Genomic DNA, 17,595 nt, shown 5'->3' with positions numbered 1-17,595 from the left:
GCTCTCCACAGCCTTTTGCCTTCTGACAGCAGGGAAGTCTGAGGAGGGCGTGGGCCTCCATTTGGGAGGCCTTCTGAGGAAAGAGGGAGCTGCTTGAAGCCCGGGCCCACCTCTGACCCCTGAGGGGCCTGCGAGGTAGTGGAAGTGGACACCCTGACCAGGCGATGATGCTGCAGGCAAAGTCCAGCCGTGGAAAGAGAGCTCTGTGGTGAGACTGGGGCTGGGGGGTTCCCGGCCCATCACTCACCAGTTGCGTGACCTCAGGAGGGTGACTCAGCCTCCTGCTCTGGGAGGTGACACCACTTGGCCTCCCCCACCTTCTGCTCCTGGCCGAGGGGGTCCTGGGTGGCAGCAGCTGGGCTGTCCTCAAGGAGCCTGCTGCCACCATGAGGTCCTGTCCTCTCCCTGGCCTCCTTCTCCCGGGTGCCCTTGACCCTCACCCTTCCAGGAGGGGACTCCTTGCCACCCAGATGCCAGGTTGCTGTGCTGTGCAGCCTGCAGGAGACAGAGCTGGAAGTATAGATAAATGTAATTCATCTCCTAAAGTGCAGGAGGACCTAACAGAAGGCAGGTGGGAAAAGGTGCAGACCCCAGGTCTGACAGGGCTGCCTCCCAGATGACCCCCAGATGAGCCCCAGCACTGCGTGGGCATCAACCTGGCCCTTGACGACAGCAGTGGGTGAGACATGCCTCCAACCCCGCTCCCAGCCAGGCCCTGGATCTCAAACCACTCAGAGCCTGATGCTCATGAACCCAGGATTCACCAACCAGAAGAAATCAGAGACCAAAGTTCTCTAACTACACTATTCTACAGTCCAGAACCAGTGACCTGGAAATGGTGAGTGGCTTCCCAGGACAGGATGAGGGTGAGCCCCCTGCAGCCCAAACTCCCAGGTGTCCAGCTGAGCTGTGTAAGAGCTGTGTGGCCCTGTTCAAGTCACTCATCTTCTCTGAGGATCATCTCACCACATAAAAAGTGGAAATGAGAGGACATCTACTGTGTAGGTTTTGGTAAAGATTAAATACTGTCCAGCAAACAAAATAGCTCTGTAAAAAATTGTAGGGCCTGAATAACCCTCACTGGTTTATTTCTTTTAATTTTTTTTATCAGAGTATAGTTTATTTACAATGTGTTAATTTCTGCTGTACAGCAAAATGATTCAGTTTTATATATATATATATACACACACACATATATATTCTCTTTCATATTCTTTTCCATTATGGTTTATCACGGGGTATTGAATATGGTTCCCTGTGCTCTACAGCAGGATCTTGTTGTTCATCTATCCTGTATATAATAGTTTGCACTGGCTAATCCCAAACTCCATCCCTACCCCACCCCCCATCCCCCACCCCCGGGAACCATGTCCATTCTCTTTATATCCACTTTTCTTGCTCTTTCCCTTGCCCCAGACTTCCAACTGGAGGTACCAGTATTGTTGTTCAGTTGTATCTGACTCTTTGTGACCCCATGGACTGCAGCACACCAGGCTTCCCTGTCCCTCACCTTCTCCTGGAGTTTGCCCAAACAGTAACCTTTCATTGAGAATTTCCTCTGTGCGGGAAGGTGTTTATCCCCATTTTAGAGAGGAAGCGCAGAGAGATTATAGCGCAGGTCCTCAGCTGGGAAGTAGTAGGGTCAGGATTTGAACCCAGGTCAGGATGAGGTGGGCAGTCTCCTGGTGATATTCTCCTTGATACTTACTTCCCATCTCCACCCATGAGCTCTGCCTTCCTGGGGGCACTGGTAATGAAGAAATCCAGCTTGGGCCTTCAAGGGCCATCCTGGTTGTACAAAAATGGATGGAGGACAAGGCAGCCCCTCTAGACGTGGGACTGGGCATAGGCAGGCTGGGTGGGAGGCCTGGGCTTCCTCAAGCAAAAGACCCACCATCTCTTCTCCCCTTCTCAGCTCCTGGGAGCAGAGTCAAGACCACCTCCCAAGGATCCCAGGTTTTAGAGCATCATAGCATTTGGGGAAAGACTGAGAGAAGCAGGCACCAAAGGGAAAGTTCCCAGCTGTGGTCAAAACACCACTGGCCTCAAGACATACCACAAAATCCACTCATCCCTCACTCTCTTTTTTTTCTTTCTAAGGTTGCCCCAGCTATTAATTTTTTTTCCAGCTATTAATTTTTAATTGGATTCAACTGAAGAAGTGTGGACCAAAGGCCTGTCCACAACCCCTCCTGGACCATCTGGGCATATCGGTGTCACTGTCTTCTAAGGCAACTAATTCCATCAGCCCAATATCCCTGGCTTCTAGAAAGAGCTCCAGCCTGTTTTCTTACAGCTTCTACCTGTCAGCCAGGTTCCGACCACCAAGAGCAGAGTGACCCCCATGCACGGGGCAAGTGGGAGGGCAGGATCCAGTCAGATCAAGTGGGGTTGCGAGCCAACTGCTCCACTAATCAACTGAGTGACACTAGACATGGGATTTGGGCTCTTGGGGCCTCAGCTCCCCAATCTGTAAAATGGGGACACTAAGTCACTGTGGAGGGTTCCTATAGGATCAGGTGAGATGACACAAGGAAAGCTGTGAACTCAGTACCCAGAACTGCAGTGATGATTACTTGTTATTCTTTTTGTTATTTCTCCATCTGTCTGCTGTGCCTTGGAAGTAGCCAAGGGCTCCAATCATACACCCTCACCTTGCTACTGGCTTACCTTCTTCCAGCTAAACACACACAGCCCTTCCTTCAGTGGTCACCCTGTCACTGAGTCTCAGGCTCTTGACTCTCTGGAGCCTTCCCCCAAGTCTCCAAATGAGAAAACTTGGGAGGAAAAGGGATAGGCCCCTTTTGATTTTTTTGCCCATACCACACAGCATGCGGGATCTCTGTTCTCCAACCCAGGATGGAACCCTCACCCCCTTCAGTGGAAGTGTGGAGTCTTAACCACTGGACCACCAGGTAAGTCCCCCCTTTTGATTTTTAAGAACAGACCTATAGATATGGAAGGAGCTCAAACACAGCAAAGGATAAAACCAGAACCTGGATGAAGCCAAGGCTTCCTGGACCCAAGGAAGGGAAGCAGAGCCCAGCTCAGAATAAGAAACTACTGTCCTTTCTGAGGATTTGAGCTCTTCAAAGGTGGGAAGAGCTGTCCCTGGAGGGAGTGAACTCCCTATCTTTGGAAATATTCAAGGTGGATGACACCGCCAGGGATGTGGTGTCTGGGGACATGGTGTCTGAAGGGACTTCTGCACTGAGGGGGACTTTGATCTAAATGATGTCAAAGATCACAGTAAAGAAACAAGGAATTCCTTCTTCATTCATTTGACCAATATTTATTGCTGAATGCCTAGCGATGACTAGCTCTGTGCCAGTTCCTCTCCTGGGTGTACAGTTCACACTAAGAGAAGAATCTGAACTCAGGAAGCATTTCAAAAACAGGGCTCCTTTGGAACAGTGTGGAGATTCCTTAAAAAACTGGAAACAGAACTGCCATATGACCCAGCAATCCCACTGCTGGGCATACACACCGAGGAAACCAGAACTGAAAGAGACACGTGTACCCCAGTGTTCATCGCAGCACTGTTTACAACAGCCAGGACATGGAAGCAACCTAGGTGTCCATTGGCAGATGAATGGATAAGAAAGCTGTGGTACATACACACAATGGCTTATTACTCAGTCATTAAAAAGAATACATTTGAATCAGCTCTAATGAGGTGGATGAAATTGGAGCCTATTATACAGAGTGAAGTAAATCAGAAAAGAAAAACACCAATATAGTATATTAATGCATTTATATGGAATTTAGAAAGATGGTAATGATGACTCTATATGTGAGACAGCAAAAGAGACACAGATATAAAGAACAGACTTTTGGACTCTGTGGGAGAAGATGAGGGTAGGTTGATTTGAGAGAATAGTATTGAAACATGTATATTATCATATGTGAAATAGATCACTAGTCCAGGTTCAATGGATGAGACAGGGCGCCCAGGGCTGGTGCACTGGGATGACCCTGAGGGATGGGATGGGGAGGGAGGTGGGAGGGGGTTCAGGATGGGGAAAACATGTACACCCATGGCTGATTCATGTCAATGTATGGCAAAAACCACTACAATATTGTAAAGTAATTAGCCTCCAATTAAAATAAATAAATAAATTTTTTTAAAAAGAAAAAGACTGATAAAACAAATGTGGCAACAATATTAACAACAATACCCAGTAAAATTGGTAAACAGGAATTCTTTGTACTATTCTTGGAGTTTTTCTGTAAGTTTGAAATTAAAGATTAAAAAGTTACAAACAGAAAAAAATAGGGCTGCTTTGAAGTTGTTTTTTGCCTCTGCTTTTGCATCTGTACAACGAATAGATAAAAAAGTGCCTGCCCACAGGCCAGCAAACAGACCCCCGATCAGCCTGGCACATGGTGGGCCTCCGGAAAAGGTGGCTGCCCTGAAGCTGGATTGTCACTGCTTTGAGGGTTATGATGACAACTATTCCTGAGATCCAGGGAAGGTTTTTCTTTCTTTCTTTCTTTTTGATGTAAGACTCAGACAGTTCGGTATGTATTAAGTCAAGTCCCAAGAATCCAGTCCAGCAAAAATCCTCACCCAGGGCAGCCAGGACCAGCTGGGACTGGAACCGGAGACCAACAGCACACCGGGGCTTGGACCACATCCAAAGCCAGCCATTCGTCAGCCATGGGAGGTTTCCTGAATGTACATATCTGCCCTCATTTCTCAAGAATGGCGTTCAATGGCCGAACAGTCTCTGGAGCAGCTTAATAGCTTTGTAGAAGAAACAGTGGTTCTAACCCTGAACCCAGATAGGCCTTTTGAGGCAAGGAAACAGAAACCTGTGTGCTCCTCAGAAAATCTCAAGTCAGCTGGCTTCTTGTTCCTCCTCCTCTTGGCTTTTAAAGTCAGGTGGAGCCTACCTGTTACCCAACCAGATGGAACACAGGTTATGGCCGTGAGGACTGTACTCAGTCCTTGGAGGTGGACAATGGTCCAAACTAATGATGCTCCATGAAGCTTTGGGTCCCTAAGACAAACCCATATCTGGGATGTCTCATGCAGAAAATCTTGGGCCGAAGACCACCTGACTCCTGGTCCTCCTGCCCTGCCACTCACCAGCTGTGTGACCGTAGGCAGATGAATTAACTTCTCTGAACCTCCGTTTCTCCTCAGTGAATTGGCACTAAGTCTGATCTTTGAAGAATTGGGAGGATTCAATGAGACTGTCCTCTGTAAAGGGCTAGAATCCAGAAGACCCTCCTCAGAGCTCTGAGAAGGGCTGGATCTGGGGCAGTGTGATGTTTTACACCTGCTAAGCCCACAATCTTTCGATAAATGTGGAGCTTCCCAGGTGGCACTATTGGTAAAGAACCTGCCTGCCAATGCAGAATATGTAAGAGATGCCGGTTCGATCCCTGTGTCGGGAAGATCCCCTGGAGGAGGGCGTTGCAACCCACTCCAATACTGTTTCCTGGAGAATCCCATGGACAGAGGAGCCTGGTGGTCTATAGTCCATACGGTCTCACAGAGTTGGACACAATGGAAGTGACTTAGCATGGGCACTAAGAGGACCCAGAAGAAAGGAGTTCCTTCTGGCTGAAGGCTGGGCCTGGCTGACATGTGGGGAGGCTGGCTCTTTGAGGAGGGAAATACAGAGGCTTCCCTGCTGTGCTTTGACCCAGAGCTTTCCAGCACCTTCCGGAGGCCTGGGGGGTGGGGGAAGAGGAGGGTCTGACCTCTTGCTTGATGAAAACAAGAGAAAGCTCAGAATGGGTGGCCAGAGGAGCGGGGAATGAATCAATGAACTCACACAGCAGTGAGTGTGGGGAAGGATCACCTGGAAGACCCAACACGGGGCTGGGGGCAAGGACTCTGGGCAGCTCAGAGAACACGTTGTAAACAAGGATGATCCAGTCCTTGCCTTGGAGACTGGAGGCTCTGATGCAAGGTCAGTAGTACCCAAACCTTGGAGAGTACAACACTGCCTGGAGAACCAATAAAAACACAGCAGACAGAGACCTCCATTTCTGGGGAGATGGGGGTGTTTCCCAATTACTCCCTCCAAGAACAACTAAAAACCCTCCTGTCAACTCTCACACCAATAGAAGAAAACTCACAGGCAGAAAAGTACACCATGTATGACATCACTTATATGAGGAATCTAAAAAATACAACACACGAGTGAATATAACAAAAAAAGAAGCAGACATAGATATAAAGAACATAGTAGTGGTTATCAGTGGCATAGTGGGGCATGGCAAAATAGGGGTAGGAAATTAAGAGATGCAAACTATTAGGTGTAAAATAAGCCACAAGAATATGTTGTACTACACAGGGAATATAGCTCATATTTTACTAATAAATATAAATAGAGTATAACCATTAAAAACTGTGACTCATACACCTGTAATTTATATAAGGTGGCCCTGTGGTAAAGAATCTGCCTGCCAATTCAGGACATGCAAGAAATGCAAGTTCAGTCCCTGGGTCAAAAAGATCCCGTGGGATAGGAAATGGCAACGTGTTCCAGTATTCTTGTCTGGAAAATTTCATGGACAGAGGACCTTGGTGGGCTACAGTCCACAGGGTCGCAAAGAGTCTAACACGACTGAGCACACACATGATTTATATAATATTGGACATCAACTATACTTCAATTAAAAAAAATTTTTTTAACATAAAAGGACTCAGAAGTGGAGAGAAGAGGCCAGCTGGCTAGGGACTCTGGATCCCGAGGGAACCACATACCAGAGAGTTGCCTCATATACCTCAGACTTTGAGCAAAAGAGTCAATAATCCAGAAACACCAATGGACAGAGACAAGGGGGAAAAAAAAACCCCAAGAAAAAGCCTGCTCTCACTAACTAAAGGTCAAGGAAAAGGGTAGCCTAAACAAGACAGAGAACGTTTTTCAATTGTGGCTAATGCCTGGAGAATTCCATGGACAGAGGAACCCGGCAGGCTGTAGTTCACGGAGTTGCAAGAGTTAGACACGACTTAGCGACTTAACCACCACCATGCATAACACAATATTTGCCATCTCAACCATTTTTCCATTTCAGTGGCATTAAGCACATTCACATTGTTGTGCAACCATCGCTACCATCCATCTCTGAACTCTTCATCTTGCAAAACTGAAATTCTGTATCCATTAAACAGTAACGCCCTAGACCACCCTTCCCCCAACCGCTGGCAACCACCATGGTACTTAGGACACTACAAAATGGGACTATTCTAATACTTCGTAATAGTGGAATCATACAGTATTTGACTTTTTGTTACTGGCTTGTTTCACTTAATCACATAGCATAATGTCTTTAAGGTTCATCCATGTAACAGCGTGTGTCAGAATTTCCTTCCTATTTAAACTCAGTAATATTCCATTACATATATGGAATGTACCAAATTTTTTCAATATATCCATCAATGGACATTTGGGCAGCCTCCACCTTTTGCCCATTATCAATAATGCTGCTATGACCTTAAGCATTTCCCATTCTGTTGTTTTTCTCTATTTCTTTGCATTGATCGCTGAGGAAGGCTTTCTTATCTCTCCTTGCTATTCTTTGGAACTCTGCATTCAGATGCTTATATCTTTCCTTTTCTCCTTTGCTTTTCGCTTCTATTCTTTTCACAGCTATTTGTAAGGCCTCCCCAGACAGCCATTTTGCTTTTTTGCATTTCTTTTCCATGGGGATGGTCTTGATCCCTGTCTCCTGTACAATGTCACAAACCTCCTTCCATAGTTCATCAGGCACTCTATCTACCAGATCTAGTCCCTTAAATCTATTTCTCACTTCCACTGTATAATCATAAGAGATTTGATTTAGGTCATACCTGAATGGCCTAGTGGTTTTCCCTACTTTCTTCAATTTAAGTCTGAATTTGGCAATAAGGAGCTCATGATCTGAGCCACAGTCAGCTCCTGGTCTTGTTTTTGATGACTGTATAGAGCTTCTCCATCTTTGGCTGCAGAGAATATAATCAATCTGATTTCGGTATTGACCATCTGGTGATGTCCATGTGTAGAGTCTTCTCTTGTGTTGTTGGAAGAGGGTGTTTGCTATGACCAGTGCGTTCTCTTGGCAAAATTCTATTAGCCTTTGCCCTGCTTCATTCCGTATTCCAAGGCCAAATTTGCCTGTTACTCCAGGTGTTTCTTGACTTCCTACTTTTGCATTCCAGTCCCCTATAATGAAAAGGACATCTTTTTTGGGTGTTAGTTCTAAAAGGTCTTGTAGGTCTTCATAGAACCGTTCAACTTCAGCTTCTTCAGTGTTACTGGTCCAACCAGTCCATTCTAAAGGAGATCAGCCCTGGGTGTTCTTTGGAAGGAATGATGCTAAAGCTGAAACTCCAGTACTTGGGCCACCTCACGCCAAGAGTTGACTCATTGGAAAAAGACTCTGATGCTGGGAGGGATTGGGCGCAGGAGGAGAAGGGGACGTCAGAGGATGAGATGGCTGGATGGCATCACCGACTTGATGGACGTGAGTCTGGGTGAACTCTGGGAGTTGGTGATGGACAGGGAGGCCTGGCATGCTGCGATTCATGGGGTCGCACGGAGTCGGACATGACTGAGTGACTGAACTGAGCTGAACTGAACTGAATGCCTTAAGCCTGCCAAAATCTCTTCAAGATCCTGCTTTCAAATATTTTGGGTATATATCCAGAAGTGGAATTGCTGGATCATATGATAATACTATTTGTAATTTTTTTAGGAATCACCATACTGTTTTCCATAGTCATTGAACCATCTTACATTCCCACCAGCAAAGCACAAGAGTTCCAACTTCTCCACATTCTCTCACATTCTTGTTGTTTTCTGTGTTTTTTTCCCCTTGGTTGATGTTTTTGTTTTTCTGACAGCAGGTATCCTAATGGGTGTGAGATATTATTTCATTGTGGTTTTGATTTCCATTCCCCTAATGATTAGTATCACTGAATATATCCTTGCTGACCATTGGTATATCTTCTTTGGAAAAATGTGTATGTTCAGATTCTTTGCCATAAAATCAGGCTTTTTTGTTGTTGTTGAGTTGTAGGTGTTCTTCACGTATTCTAGATGTTGACCCCTTATCAGATATATGATTTGCAAATTTTTCTCTTCCTTTCTATGGGTTGACTTTCTACTCTATTAATTGTATTATTTAGTGCATAGAAATGTTTTTATTCAAGTGTGGTCCAGTTTACCTATTTCTTCTTTAGTTGCTTGTGCTTTTGGTGTCATATCTAAAACATCATTCATAAGTTCATGTCATGAAGCTTTTCCCCTATGTTTTCTTTGAAGAGGTTTTAGTTTTTACATTTAAGTCTTTGATCCATTTGAAATTAATTTTTGTACATAAGGTTCCAGCTTCATTCTTTTGCTTGTGAACATCATTTTCTCAGCTACATTTTTTGAAGATAATCTTTTCCCTTTGAATGGTCTTAGAATCTTTGTCATTTGACATAAGTTAAGGGTTTATTAAGACATTAGCCAACAAAGGTCCGTCTAGTCAAAGCTATGGTTTTTCCTGTGGTCATGTATGGATGTGAGAGTTGGACTGTGAAGAAGGCTGAGCACCAAAGAATTGATGCTTTTGAACTGTGGTGTTGGAGAAGACTCTTGAGAGTCCCTTGGACTGCAAGGACATCCAACCAGTCCATTCTGAAGGAGATCAGCCCTGGGATTTCTTTGGAAGGAATGATGCTAAAGCTGAAACTCCAGTACTTGGGCCACCTCACGCCAAGAGTTGACTCATTGGAAAAGACTCTGATGCTGGGAGGGATTGGGCGCAGGAGGAGAAGGGGACGTCAGAGGATGAGATGGCAGGATGGCATCACTGACTCGATGGATGTGAGTCTGAGTGAACTCCCGAAGTTGGTGATGGACAGGGAGGCCTGGCGTGCTGCGATTAATGGGGTTGCAAAGAGTCGGACACGACTGAGCGACTGAACTGAACTGAAGTTTTAGTCAATAACCAACATACTCCAATAAAATAGCAGCCAACTGTCCCTAGACAGTTTGCCTTCTTCTCTCCACCTCTTAGATCTTCTTACATTTGGTTTATATATGGCCTGGGGGTTTTCATTGTAGTTAGTGATAGGAATCAAAGAAAGCACATCAAGCTTTTCTTCCTGGCACTGGAATTTCTCTCCTTTGCCCTGTATCATTTTGATATGCATCTATGATTTTTAGCCTTATATTTTCCCTGCCTCAGCCCTGGAATCAATCACTTCCCCAAGGAACCCTGGTTCCTTCTATTGGAGGATGATTCTTAGGAACCAAGATTTGTGTGCTAGATGCACACATTGCTCTTGAGGTGTCACTGCTTCTAGACCCTGTCAGTGGACAGAGCCAGGAAATGTGTGCTTATATGCTAACCACATGTGTGCGCACATCTATGCCTCTTCCTATGTCCATTTATACGTGTGTGTATGTGTGTATACACACACATAAGGTTCAGTATGTATATACACACTGACACCTCCAACTCCAACCCAACACCACAGGGTTCATTCTAGCATCTTCTTGTTTACTTGAAAGTTTCCTTTTTCTGAAGTGATAACCCTGTCCTTATCCACAGTAAATTACCTGTTTGTTCAGCCCTAGTATACATACATGCAGGGGCTTCCCAGGTAGCTCAGTGGGTAAAGAATCCGCATGCTGCAATGCAGGAGACTCAGGAGACATGGGTTCAATTCCTGGGTCGGGAAGATCCCATGGAGAAGGAAATGGCAACCCACTCCAGTATTCTTGCCTGGAGAATCCCATGGACAGAGAAGCCTGGCAGGCTACAGTCCATGGGGTCACAAAGAGTTGGATGTGACTGAGCACAACACACAGGTGTCAGAACCCTGTCAGGTCAGGGTGCCTGAGCCCTGTCAGGTCAGGGTGCCTGTGCCCTGTGAGAAACACACTCATCAGCCAGTGTACATGTTTGTGGATAGATTCTTTGATTTAGTCTTATAGCAACCAAACAAAACACTGTTTAAAATTACCCAGGTATCTCCTTTTACCCCCATCTCCTTAAATGTGATTATTTCATTCATTTGTAATAAAATCTGATTCATTGGTCACAATCTGCATTCCATTTTGGGTTCTTCACACCCTGGTTAAGTTTTAGAATTTGTATGTAGTGAAGTTTATTTTTTGTAGTGTACAGTCCCATGGGCTTTGACAAATGCATATAGTTGTATATTCAACCAGCACAGTACCAAACAAAACAGTCCCGTTCCCCCAAACTGCCTTTGAGCTGCTCCTTTGTACTCAGCCTCTCTCCTCAACCTTGCAATCACCTATTTGTTTTCTATCCCAATAGTCGTTTGCAGAATGTCATAAAAATGGAATCATACATTATGATTATGTTATCTTTTATTTCTAGTTTCATTCACTTAGCAAAATGTTTTAAGATTTATCCATGTTGTTTTTGTGTTGTTTTTTTATTGCTGAAAATTTCATGCCACTGTATGGGTATAGCACCACTTGCTTCCTGTTCGCCTCTTGAAGGACATCTGTGTTGTTTCCAGCTTGAATTGATTATGAATAAAATGAGAGTTGAACCATAAAAAAGACTGAGTGCTGAAGAACTGATGATTTCGAATTGTAGCGCTGAAGAAGACTCTTGAGAGTCCCTGGAACTGCAAAGAAATCAAACCAGTCAATGCTAAAGGATATCAATCCTAAATATTCATTGGAAGGACTGATGCTGAGACTGAAGCTCCAATACATTGGCCACCTGGTGAGAAGAGCCAACTCATTGGAAAAGACCCTGCTGCTGGGAAAGATTGAGGGCAAGAGGGGAAGGGGGCAACAGAGGATGAGATGACTGGTTGGATGGCATCACCAACTTAATGGACATGAGTTTGGGCAGACTCCAAGAGATAGTGAAGGACAGGCAAGTCTGGTGTGCTTCGGTCCACGGGTCGCAAAGAGTCAGACACAACTTGGCAACTGAACCACAACAACAAAAGCTGCTGTAACCATTCACATGCAGGTTTTTGTGTAGAGATCAGTTTTCATTCCGCTTGGGTAAATATCTAGAAGCAAAAAGCCTGGATCATATGGTAGGGCTATGTTTGACTTTTTAAGAACCGTTTTAAGAACTGTTTTCCGAGGTGGCTGCACATCTCTGCGTCGCCATCAGTGCCGCACGAGAGGTCTCGCTGTGTCACATCCCTGTCAGGCCTTGGTGTGTCCTTTTCTGTCTGTTGCTTTAGCCGCCCTAATGGGTGTGTCCTAGGGTCCCACTGCTGTTCTAATTTGCATCTCCATGACTACTCGTATGCTCCTCATCTTTTCAGGTTTTTATTTGCCACTCGTATGTCTTTTGTCCATTTTTAATCAGGTGATGTATTTTCTTATCACTGACCTTTGAGAATCCTTAATAGACTCTGAACCTATCTCCTCTTCATTTCAAAGACAAAAATTTCTAAATCTTGGCAGACTCCAATATATGAATTTTTCTTGTTACAAATTGTCTCTTGATCCTAACACAGGTCACAGATATTTTTCTCCTAGAAATTTATACTTCTAAATTATACATTTATATTACACTCCATGAAGAGTCATTTTTTTGTATATGATGTGAGGTATGGATCAAAGTTCATTGCTTACCTATGGATGGCTAATTATTCTAGCACCATCTGCTGAAAGATTAGATTTTGATAATGGAATTGCCTTTGCACTTCTGTTGCAAATCATTTGGGCATATATATGGGTCTATTTCCAGGCTCTCAATTCTGTTCATTGATCTATGTGTCTATCCCTTTGCCAATACCACTCTGCCTTGATTGCAGTCATTTTGAAGAAATCAGGTCATCTAAGTTCTTAGTCTGCCCAGAGAAGAGGACACCGGTTCAGAGTCAGAGAGACTGGATTTCACCCTGGTTGTGCCCCTGCTTACAGCTGAAGTGGAGCAGCCAATCCAACGCGGAAGGACAGAGAGATGGAAAGTTCTCTGCATGCACGGCCCTCTCCACCACCTTCTGGCTGATTCTCCATGTCAGTCAAGTCCTCACGGCAGACCCTGTGGACTGTTTTCAGGTCTTCTGTTACCACCCGGTGAGGCTGAGGAATTTCCTCTGTGAAGGGCCCCAGATTTGCCATCGAACTTGGGCTTGGTGGAGGCTGTTCCTTTCCAGAGCCCCGTCAAGGCCATCCCCTGGACCTCAAGCCCAGACGGGCTCTCACCTGGACACCCTGCTGGCCCTCGTGCCCTGTGGCCTGACTCAGTGATGGACAAGCCAAGTCTGAGGTTGTTCAAGTGTGACCAGCTCTGGAGTTGAGAGCGCAGCCATCCACGTGACCTTCCGAACTGCTGCCCATGTCATGACGTGGGGAGGAAGATTGGTCATTAACAAGACACATTCAAGTGCACAGGTCGGTGGTGGCCACCTGCTCAATCATCTGGAAATGCCAGTCTGCAAATTGCCCTTTTTCTCCACCTATAACAATCCGAGCAGACACTTGCTCATTCACTAGTTGACTTTCAGGGGTTGGGGGTGGGGCAGGGAACACCGAGGGGGTGAGGAGAAGCCCATCGTCCAGGGCAGATCTTGCCTGCTCTTCAGGACCCACTTGGAGACCACCGTGAGTGAATGCCCAAGCTGTAGGCTCTCAGACACTCTTGGAGGAAGGGAGTGTTGGAGCCCTGTGGGGAGGCCCCCTGCTAAGAGGCAGCAGCCCCCTGCCCTGCCTCTCTCCTCCTTCAGAGCCACCCCTGTGATGGAGTGGTTATACCCTATCTATTCACTTCTTCACCTTCTACTCACTTCTCAAACCATGTGGTCTGATTTCACCCCAACCCACCAAAATGGCTCTGACCAAGGGCCCCTCTGTCTGGTTGCTGGGCCTAAGGGCACTTTGCAAGCCTCACTTGTTTGCCCCAGCTCAGCCTCATGCCCCACCTCCACCCATCCCTGCAGGAGCCTCTCAAGGGTTCTCGCTCCCTAGTGTGACATCTTGCTGTGTCTTGCCTTTGCTGAACACCCTCCACCCAGGGTTCCCTGGGGTTCTCAAGTTCAAGCCCCATCCTCCTCTGCCCACCTCTCCAGCCTCACCTGGACTCCAACCCACTCCCCAACCCCCCACCATTCACTCAGCATTGTGCTCTTCCAGCATTTTCTCTATTGTTACATAATAAATTCCCACAAAACTCAGAAGCCCAAACAACAATAACGTTTATTATCTCACCCGGTTTCGGCGGGACAGGAATTTGGGAGCGGCTAAGCCGGGCCGTTCTGGCTCAAGGCCTCTGGGGAGGCTGTCATCTAGGCAGCAGGGTGATTGCCGTCATCAGAAGGTGTGACGGGGGCTGGGGGTCCACATCCAGGACATTACTCTCCTGTGGTGGCTGGGGACCCAGAGGGTGGGGTGTCTTCTCCTCCTTCCTCAGACTTGAGGCTCCTGAAGAGGCAGCCATACACCAGAGAGGGGAAGAGTAAATGGGCAAGTTATTTAAAAACCAAAAATATTTACCATGAGGGGCAAGAACCCAGTTACACATAGCTGAGACCAAAGTCAGGAAATGTAATTGGACCCAAGATCCACCGTAGGGTGTGACTGCAGGGCTGTCCTTTCCTGCAGTGGGGTTTCCAGGAACCATCCCTTCCACTGGAGAGACCAGCCGTCCCCCATACAGGGAGGCCCCTCAGATTTGGGATGCTGCCACCCTTTCCCCCACAACAGCTCTAACAGTCAGCCCTGCCACTCAGCACAGGCCACTTCCCTGCTAGCCCCTGATCCTGAGACCTTCACACTCCAGAACAAGGTGGACTATAAGAAATGGGAGCGCTTCTCCACTGGGGCATCACCCCAAAGCTCTCCTGTCCTGCCTTGCTGGTGCCGCCACGTTGACACTGATGACCAAGGCAGAGTGGCTTGGAGCTCCCTCTGTCTGCCAGCACAGCCTGTCCCTCACTGTCCTGGCTACTTGAGGGGTGCCCAGCCCTCAGTACCATGTCCATCCAGTACCTTTGCTTGGCAGTGGCTTGGTCAGGGTTCCTGCTGTCCCCCACATGCCCTCACAGCAGCCCAGAGTCTCATCAAGACCCCCAGCCTCTGGCTTTACCGCTCTCCGCACTTGGCCTCAAAACCTGCCCCTGTACTGTCTATTGGGTTCATGCCTCTTGCATCCTTTCTCAAACACCAGGTCCCTTCCTCCCCTCTCAGACTCCCACCTGGAGTCATCCCTCCCCCACGTCCAGTGTGGTCAGCTGATGCTTAAGCTTTGCCAGCCCCACCTGAAGGCCTCACCAAGCCCCTTGCTTCCCTGCCTCCAGCCTTCGCATTGGACTCCACATCCTGCAGGCCTTAGCTGGGCATCCCAGGCTTCTTCCGGGAGCCTCCCCAGGTCCCCCTCTGCCAGGGATGCACACGGGTGCACCCAGGCTGCGGGTGGGCCTGGCCCTGTGCCCGGAGCTCCCCTGGGCAGGTAAACAGGAGGGAAACAGGTGTTGAAACCTGCCAGCCGGGGCTGCAGCCCTGTGTGTTTCTCTTCACAACTGACTCAAGCAGTTTCTGGTCTGTGTTGCTTCCTTCATGTTCTCTGTGTGGGAGACCCCAAGGCTCCAAATCTGCCCCTTCATAGGAGTTCTCCTGCCAGGGGTTTCTCAGTGAAAGGTTTCTGGGCACTTCTATTCCCAGGGCTTAGAGTTCCCTGCCCAAACCCACTCCAAGGGGCTGGAGATCTTGGGGGTCAGGGCCCCAGCTGATCCCCTCCGCCCAGCTCTCAGCAGCAGCCCCAGAGAGCTTAGAAACGGTTGGCCAATGCTTTACAGGGACTGCTGAGGCTTGTAATTGATTACCAGAGCGATATCCGTTCATTGTGGAAAATTTGGAAAACACATAAAAGCAAAAATAAAGTCAAATCAAATCAAATAAGACAAAGTAAAATAAAGTAGATAAAATAAAAAGGAAATTATCAGCAAAATAATAAAATTACAGAGTACAATAAAATAAAAGAAGCAAAATAAAATTTAAAAGTGAAATAAAGTTAAATTAAGTTACAAAGTAAAATAAAACAAAATCCACCAGCTGTAATCCCACCAACTGCAGGTGTGCCCTTCTTCCATTCTAGAATACTTCCTTTCAGGCTTCTCTGCGCCTCTACACTTTAAAAAACAAACTCCAGGTGGCCTATATCAGTAATGCTTTGCTGCTGCTAAGCTGGGCATCTCTGCGGGATCCTACGTCCTCCCGTTTTCTCTCAATACCTGGAGCACAGTGGGCCACGTCCCCTGACATAGGGAACCGGTCCCCCATAGGTGGGCACTGGAGTTGTTTCTAATTTTTCCTTCTTTCACACACCACTCTACAACCACTCTTGTAGCCATATCCTCATGACAGAGCAGATTAAGACTCTGGAGGCATATGAGCCCTGGAAACATTTGGGGCACGCAGCCAGCCTCCCCCCACACCATTAAATACTAGCAGTCAAGTCAGTGTAAGGACATCTGGCAAAGTTCTGGATTTCCCCTGATGCGTTAGGCCTTGTTTGAAGTATTCCATCCATTTTTCAATTCATCTTTTGCTCATTTTGGGGGGAGGAAATGCCCTGGCTTTGCCAGCATCCCCAGCACGTGTGAAGGCTTCCTGGCACAGCTGTGACTCTCACCTTTGGGTCACTCTCAGGAAGGGGACTATTAGGGTCCGAGGCTCTCCCAGGTATCTGTCCTTGCTTACTGTGGACTCCATCACCAGTCACACACCTGCACTCAGTAACTCTCTGTTGAATGACTGATTCCTGCCCAGTGCCCCCGCCTCCACTCTCCCCTACCTCTCCCAGCTGGCCGAGGATGGGACCAGGGATAAATGAGGGATAAGCCCATCTTGGGAGCGGACACCCCAGGCCCTAGGGTGGGCCTGAGCCCAGAGGATTCAGCGCAAGGGTAGAAGGTCCCTAACCTATAACTGGGGCGCTGGTCAGAGAGGTTATGGGGCTCAGAGCACCGACACCCATGGAGCCTCACCCAGGCTCCCCTGAAGACTCTCCAGTCCTCGATGGGGTCCACTCCTGGCCACTGTTCTAAGGGCCCCTCCCCTCTTCCTGCCCACCCTGATCCTACTCATCCTTTCACCTGACTCCAACTCTGTGAAGCCTTCCTGAAGGCTCTCCTCCCCAGGCACCTGCTCTGTACCTCCCCACGGCTCCCATGACTTCATCCCTGGGAAGCACAAGGGTGTGACCTCTTTGAGAGCCGAACCACAGCACAGGGCTCAGAGGAAGATTCTGCAGTAGGATGACCCAGGACAGCAGAGAGGAAGGGCATGGGGCTTGTTCTCTGCTTTTTTCCCAAACCCATCCAGGGATACCTCCCAACCAGAAGCACAGAAATGCACTCAGAACTGGAGACTCAACATGAGAGGAGTTCTTAGCTGTGAAGACCTTACTTGTGTTGGAAATGTACCTAATTCCCAGGTCAGCCCAGCCCTTGTTCCCCAGCACCAATCCCTCTGTGCCCTGTGCTGGGGTGAGATGCCTCCTTTTCAGAGGAGCACTGACTTGCTTCCTCAGAACAGCCAGCTCAGCACCAGCATTCAGCAAATTAACTTGTTAAGGAATCTTTTAAAGGCAGCTCCAATGCCACCTCTTCCAGGAAGCCGTCCTTGACTGCTTCAGCCTTCAGAGATCTCT

This window comes from Bos javanicus, chromosome 2 (assembly GCF_032452875.1).
Source record: "Bos javanicus breed banteng chromosome 2, ARS-OSU_banteng_1.0, whole genome shotgun sequence".
NCBI lineage: Eukaryota > Metazoa > Chordata > Mammalia > Artiodactyla > Bovidae > Bos > Bos javanicus.
Note: the sequence above shows the minus strand (reverse complement) of the source record.